The 8,036-nt window shown below is 39.2% G+C and overlaps 1 pseudogene; it reads right to left on the bottom strand.

Moving 5' to 3' along the window:
• Positions 1–5,845: 5,845 nt before the first annotated feature.
• Positions 5,846–5,945, bottom strand: LOC115836238 (annotated as a pseudogene).
• Positions 5,946–8,036: the final 2,091 nt, after the last annotated feature.

The raw sequence follows: 8,036 nt of genomic DNA, 5'->3' as shown, positions 1-8,036 counted from the left end.
GTGAGCTGAGATTGCGCCATTGCACTCCAGCATGGGTGACAGAGCGAGACTCCATCTCAAAAAAAAAAAAAAAAAAAAGTATGCAGGGAACTACCAATGAAGATCCAGGGAATTCATGTCTTAGTCTATCTTGCTGCTTCTCCAGATTCAAATGAGACATGAGTCACAACCTGGAAGGATACAGAGCATAGCACAAATAGTTTCATGGGAGCAAAAGGATAGGAAGAGACATGGAGAAAGGGAGATAAAGATGAAAACCAGAAAGGACAGAAAGTGATCCTAGAATAGGAGAGGCAGCTAAGCATCTGAAGAGCCCTCTGTCACACAGGGAAGGGGTATGAAAAAAGAGGTAGAAGGAAGATTTCCCCTGTTATAATGTTAAGAGGGACATGGTCTTCCACAGAAGCTCTCATCTAATGCATCATAACATGTGACTTGCTTCAGGGAGAATCACATTCCCAGGGATTCTCTCCTGAATTCCTTACGCTAAACTAAAGCCCTAAAACCTCCAGGCTTGTTGGTTAAAAAGTCCTCACCTCTCAGTGAGGCAGGCTTCTAATGGAGAAATCTCAGAACCTTTTAGGTCAGGAAAGAAAATCCCATTATTTGCTGAGATAGCTTTAGACTCATTAATTTTCTTTTTTTTTTTTTTTTTTTTTTTTTTTGAGATGGAGTCTTGCTCTGTCGCCCAGGCTGGAGTGCAGTGACGCCATCTTGACTCAATGCAAGCTCTGCCTCTTGGGTTCACGCCATTCTCCTGCCTCAGCCTCCCAAGTAGCTGGGACTACAGGCGCCTGCCACCACGCCTGGCTTATTTTTTGTATTTTTAGTAGAAACGGGATGTGTTAGCCAGGATGGTCTCAATCTCCTGACCTCATGATCCGCCCGCCTCAGCCTCCCAAAGTGCTGGGATTACAAGCGTGAGCCACCGCGCCTGGCAGACTCATTAATTTTCTGACACTAAAATGGTCAAAATTTCTATGGGGAGGGGAAAGACATTGACCTTGTGTGATATTGTTAAACCCTTCATTCTCACTGATACTTATCCTTCTCTATTTTCTCAAATATTTTACATAAAGTAACTTAAGACATACAATAAACTATAGACATAAGATAGCTTAAGACACACAATAAACCACTTAAAATTGTTAAATCTTTCTAACGTCAAGATATTTACACTTGAGCCATACTGGACCAATCAACACAAGTCACTAACATAGCGTGAGGAAGCATGGTAAAAATTCTGCAAGGTGGTAACAATCCAGGGGCAATTTTTGTTAATTCATGCCCAAAGAAGGAGGCTTATTTAGAATATTAGTATTAAAGGCAAAGATTAATTTGATCAAATTGTCATTTGATAGAAGACAGTGTTATAGAAAGGTGTGGGTTTTTTTCGTAGAATTGTTGCTATGCTTTGAACTTTCAGTGGACATAGGTGACTCTCTAACACATACCCAATCCTCTGGAATAACAAGTTATATTTCAACAGGATTATACTGTACATAATATATTTCATGTGTTTAGAGATTAAATATCCAGAGAAAATATCATCATTGCCTATTTCCTGGCATTTCATGTGTCCTACCTGATATGTATACACATAAAGGGAGCAAGTTTTAGTTATCTAATACTGTGTCATATTTATTATTTCAATTTGAAAATGCTTCTATTTAGATTTCCAAATATGTAATTTTCAATATGTTTTATTAGTAAAGGAGCAATAAAGGAACAATTTTGTAGCAAATTTAACACCTATAAATTTCCCTGTTTGCAATGTAAAAGAAACAGCTTCCACAGACCACAGGTCTGCACAAATTTCAAAGAATGTTAAATGAAATACTGCTAAACTGCCCTAAAGTTATCTTATTCCATAAAATAATTGCAGATTCATTGTTTACACTTTTATACAAAATGGTGTCTGATTCTGAATGGATTTATTATATGAATGTGTTTATTATTTTTTAAATAGCTATATTTGAGAAGCCATATAAAGGCTAGATTATTACAAATAATGATTTTAATTGATCTGAAAAATAAATGTCAAAAAGATATTGAAAACTTATGTCCACACAAAACCTGCATACAAATATTTATAGCACCTCTATTCTCTTTCATTTTTTTTTTTAGACAAAGTCTCACTCCGTTGCCCAGGCTGGAGTGCAGTGGCGCTATCTCGGCTCACTGCAACCTCCACCTCCCAAGTTCAAGTGATTCTTCTGCCTCAGCCTCTCCAGTAGCTGGGACTACAGGGCACCTGCCACCATGCCCGGCTAATTTTTTTTGTTTTATGTATTTTTGTATTTTTAGTAGAGATGGGGTTTCACCATGTTGGTCAGACTGGTCTCAAACTCCTGACCTCAGGTGACATACCCACCTTGGCCTCCTAAAGTGCTGGGATTACAAGCGTGAGCCACCATGTCCAGCCCCAGCACCTCTATTCTTTTTTTTTTTTTTTTTTTTTTTTTGAGATGGATCTTGCTCTGTCGCCCAGGCTGGAGTACAGTGGCATGATCTCAGCTCACCGCAACCTCTGCCTCCCAGGTTCAAATAATTCTCCTGTCTCAGCCTCCTGAGCAGCCGGGATCACAGGCATGTGCCACCATGTCTGGCTAATTTTTGTATTTTTAGTAGAGACAGGGTTTCACCATGTTGGCCAGGCTGGTCTCAAACTCCTGCCCTCAGATGATCCACCCATCTCAGCCTCCCAAAGTGCTGAGATTACAGGCATGAGCCACCATGCCCAGCACGCAACTCTGTTCTTAATTTCCAAATCTGTAAGCAACCAAGATGTCCTCCAACAAGTGAAAATATACACAAACTGGTATATCTATACAATGGAATATTATTCAGTGATAAAAAGAAATTACCAAGCCATGAAAATACGTAGATGAATCTTAAATGTATATTGCTAAGTGAAAAAAGCCAGTATGTAATGGCTACATACCACATGATTCCAATTATATGGCATTCTAGAAGGGGTAAAACTATAGAGATGGTAAAAAGATCAATGGCTGCCAGGAGTTCAGGGCAGGAGGAAGGGGAGGGTTGAACAGGTAAACCACAGGAGATATTTTAGGGCAGAGAGACTATTCTGTATCATAATGTAATGGTATGTACAAGACACTATGCGCTTGTCAAAACCCACAGAACTTTTCAGCACAAAGACTGAACCTTAATGCATGCAAATTACAAACAATTATTTAGGAGGTTGGACAATCCCAGGATGAAAACAGAATGTGACAAAACAATCTAACTTTATTACTCATGTATGAAACAACCTCACTGAAAGGCATAGTGAGGGGGAAGTTGCAGACCTATGTAACTTTGGAAATGAGTGGAGTCTATCAATCTAAAGGTAAAAGACACCGTATATAAACACTGTACTCTAGCTGATGAAATTGTTTACCATGAGGTATGTGTTAACAATTCTGATGCTGCTATACATGTATACTGGAAATGAACAATTAAATAAGTGGCTGATAGTAGGAGTTAGGTTCCCACTGCTGGAGCAGGAGGTTACAGATGAGCAAGAGGAGGAGGCTCAAATGATTCATGTAGTAATGGATTAGGGTTGGAAGCATCAGTATAAACTCATGTTTAGGTTGTTATAGATACAGATGGTTATGCATAGCAATATTCATAGATTCGTGTATTTACACAGGTTGGTATACACAGTATATTTCCTTGCTCTGTCAGCTGAGAGGAATGAGAAGCTTTGACACACCAGTACTAATGAGCACACCTAGCTCCCAGATCTTGGTTTCTAATTTATTCTTCAATGAAAGGAACCAGGGCTCCTTGGAGAAATGGCTGATTCTAGTACTGGGACAGGAAATACACAAGATGAGCCTGGAACAATCTTTCAGTGCCAGAAAGGAAGAAAGTGCTCAAAAACAAAACAAAAATAAAAACCACAACCTCGATGGGGCATGCCACAGAGACACAAGAGGCAACTAAAGGAGCCCCTAAAGGCAAAAGCTGGGACAGTTTGAGCAAGGAATATTTTAATCCAAAGTATAAAATAATCCAAAGTATAGAATAAATATACATGAGTTCATCCTAATACAAGTAAATAAATAAGCAACAATGGACAAATTTCATGTGAAGAAAAATTCTCCAAAATTTATGTAGTTACTCCGCCCTCAAAGAGGTAGAGCAAAACTCCCCACTCCTTACATATGGACGGTGCACAGGGACTTCCTTCCACAGAGTGTACTATGGAAAGGGGGAGAAAAAGAGTAAATGTGCAGTGGAGCCACATAACAAAAACGACTTGAGCCAGGTGATTGAAGTTAAATCAATAGTGATAAGTTATGTTCCTGACTTGTATGTTCATGTGTGATATGACATGGTGGAAATGGCACTTTAACTCTGTGGTCCTCTTTCTACAAACACACAACCCAAGTTTAACCATAAGACCAATATTAGACAGATCTAAGTTGAGAGGCATTCTACAAAATACTTGACCAGTATTCCTCAAAACGGTCAGTCATCAAAAACAGGGAAAGTCAGAGACACTGAGGAGCCTGAAGTGACACTACAACTAAATGTAATGTGGTGTTCTGGGCAGGGGATCCCGCAACAGAAAAAGGTAAAAACTAAGTAAAAATAAAGTATGAACTTTAGTTAATAATAATGTATTAATGTAGATTTACTAATTATAAAAAATGGACCACACTAATGTAAGAGTTAAATAATAGAGGAAACTAGGCCGGGCGCAGTGGCTCACGCTTGTAATCCCAGCACTTTGGGAGGCCGAGGCGGGCGGACCACGAGGTCAGGAGATCGAGACCACGGTGAAACCCCGTCTCTACTAAAAATACAAAAAATTAGCCGGGCGTGGTGGCGGGCACCTGTAGTCCCAGCTACTCGGAGAGGCTGAGGCAGGAGAGTGGCGTGAACCCGGGAGGCAGAGCTTGCAGTGAGCCGAGATTGCGCCACTGCACTCCAGCCTGGGCGACAGAGCGAGACTCCATCTCAAAAAAAAAAAAAAAAAAATAGAGGAAACTGGGTATACGGTATATAGGAAGTCTCTGTACTAAGTTAACAATTTTTCTGTAAATCAAAAACTATTTTAAAATAAACATGTTTGTTTTAAAATGATATTTAGAATCATATACTCATAGAAAAATGGGAAGTAGAAGAAGCAATAAAAACAATTAAATCCCTTATTTTACAAGGGAGAAGACTGAGGGTTTACAGTAGGACTCAGCAGCCAGGCTAGCCAAGTAGCTTGTGCTTTGGAGAGGACCTTGAGGAAATAGTGGTGATCAGTTGCTGAACTTCACCTTCAGCGACACTGCAATATCATTCATAGTGCACAGCGCAGACACACAATAAATAATTATGAATCATTACCTCCCAAGAACCTCTCCTCTACCCAAGAATCTAATCCCCTCACTCATTTATTCATTAACTCATTCATTCATTTAACAAATATTTACTGAGTGACTGGTTTTACTCCTAGAATTACAATCACTTAAAAACTCTGTCCCAAGGACTGATATTTTGGCAGCTTTCCATATCTGACTTTGTAGAAAACACCATTCAGCTGCTTTAAGTTTCTGACTGTCCAGGTAAGAACTGTTTCAAGCCAAATATGAACAGAAGATGGATGCAGGAAACACGGTAAAAGAGAGAGGACTCTGTGGCTCACAGAGAGCAGGTGCGATTCATGCACATTCAAATTATGCGCTATAATTTTTTAAAGAGGTACTGTTATTTCAGGTTCTCCAATTTCTCATTCTATTTCTTTTACTATTTATTGTGGCAGCAGGCTAACAGCACAATTTTGTCTTGGTTTCCAGTTTGTGCTCCACTACTTATCAGCTGTGTGATCCTGGCCAAGTGCTTAATTTTTTTTGCGTGTCATCCTTGCGCAGGGGCCATGCTAATCTTCTCTGTATCGTTCCAATTTTTAGTATGTGTGCTGCCGAAGCGAGCACCAAGTGCTTAATTTTTTTGAACCCCAGTTCCCCCATCTGGAAACTACCTCATGTAAGTAAGTTGCGTGTACTAAATAAGACAACATTTGCAAAATGTTTAGCACACTTGGCAATGCAGTTAATAGCATTATTGTTACTAGTATCATTGCTATTATCATTAACATTATCAATTCACCAGATGCTTGTCTCTGTGAAACAGCTTCGAGAAGATTAGGGCAATAACTCAGGACGTACAAAAGAATACACGTTGACACGCTTACTCATCTTTCCATCTTTCTAGGTTTGGTAAGTGAGTAGGTTGTCTCCAACAAATCGTAAAATTATTGCTGGGCTCTGGGCTGTGATTCCATGGACCAGTCCAGTGCCCCTTAGAGACTGCCAGGAAACTAAAAAGTTATTTTCATGTTCCTTTCCTTCTTGGCCTCTTTTCCTGCCAAAGTTTATTTTCATATTAACATTACCATTCATTCTAACTATTCCATGGGCTCCTAAAAGTGGATAGTTTTCTTGGACACTGGTCTCTCCTGATGTTCATTTTTCTGATTTTATTTCTGCAGTACTGAAAATCATGTTACTCATGGTTACATGAATAACCTTACAATCTCTATGTATCAATTCCGTTAAAAAGTCCAGCATTCCTGGGGCGGCGCAGACAAAGGGGGGTGCCTTACTCTCTATGCCCAGGGAAAAGAGAGCTTGTGTTTGATATTCTGACTAAAAGCATTTGATCAAGAAGACTCTCCTGGCTATCCCCATTATAGCCAGGGTTGCCCATCTGGGAATCCTAGCCATTCCCAAGTACATCATACCATTGAAATTGCATTCCAATATGAATGCCTCATGGAAGCATTTCTCTCCCTGCAGGGGAGGTAGCATCAGTTCACCCTCTTACACAACAGCTACTTGGTGATTCTGCTGTCTCTTCAAGGGCCTCACTGATGATTCCTCAGTAGAACCTGTTTTCCTGAGTCTTACTTCAGCAACATAAGGCTAAGTTTGGGTAAGAGAGGTTATGTTGTTCAACCCACTTGCAAAAACCATTCTAAGCATAAATGTCCAAGGTTCAGTGGATATCTTAAGGGAAACTTTATATAGTTTTAATCAAAGAGGAAACTCTTTTACTGAGTTCAAAAATAGTTAAGTTAGTAAAATAGCTTGTTTCTTTTTAACTGATGAAAGATTTTAAAGGTAGTTTTAAGAGGTAATTTTGTCGCAGTTCATCACTATTTCAACAAGCATATTGTGAGTTAGTTTTCAATAAGTGCAATTATTTTGAGGCTCCTTTTGTCAAGGATACTCACATAAAACAAGTCCTACCTCTCTCCTGGGAAGATGTGAGCTGTGAAGGCCGAAACCAGCTGCTGCTTCTCCCCATACTGCCAGCCTCGGTGAGCCCAGAAGGAGTCAAGCCTGAGGGAAATGAGAGAAAGGGGTCAATCATGGAACACAGGAGCAGCAGATTCTAAATTAGGGTGAATGCATGAGCTCCCAGGTGGACATCAGAGGAAGAACTAATGCATGTTCCGTTTTTTTTTCTCTCACAAGCTTAAGATGTCTGCTATCTGAAATTATTTATATCTGAGACATCTCTTCAGACATCATCTGATTGGAAGGATTTTGCTGTTTTTTGGTGTTTTTCTTAATTTTTCAATTTTGGGAGGTTTTTTTTTTAAAAAAAGAAATACTAATTAGATCCCTTTACAAATTTAATTTCAGTACTTTGAATGTAATTGCTTAAATTCTGTATAAAATGTTTCTCTACTCATGAATCGGTCTTATCACTAATTTGTGAGGATTTTCTATTTCTAACAAACCTGATTGCACCTAAGAGTGATAATATATACCTATAGAAATAAACACACACATCATCATTATCATCATCATCATCATCATCACCGTTGTCATCATCATCTCATAAAAATACATAGGTGAACATATTTTCTGGAAATCCGTACATTACGTTTGGATGGTTTTACTTAAAATAGAAGCTCTATGTCACATAAAAGGTTCACTTTGGGAGGCTCCTGAGGCTGTCTCAAAGAAACAGGTGGTCTGCAGAGCAACATAAAGTGGGCTTGATAAAAGATCTGA

Source organism: Nomascus leucogenys, chromosome 7b (assembly GCF_006542625.1).
Source record: "Nomascus leucogenys isolate Asia chromosome 7b, Asia_NLE_v1, whole genome shotgun sequence".
NCBI lineage: Eukaryota > Metazoa > Chordata > Mammalia > Primates > Hylobatidae > Nomascus > Nomascus leucogenys.
Note: the sequence above shows the minus strand (reverse complement) of the source record. Positions and strands in the feature narration are given on the sequence as shown.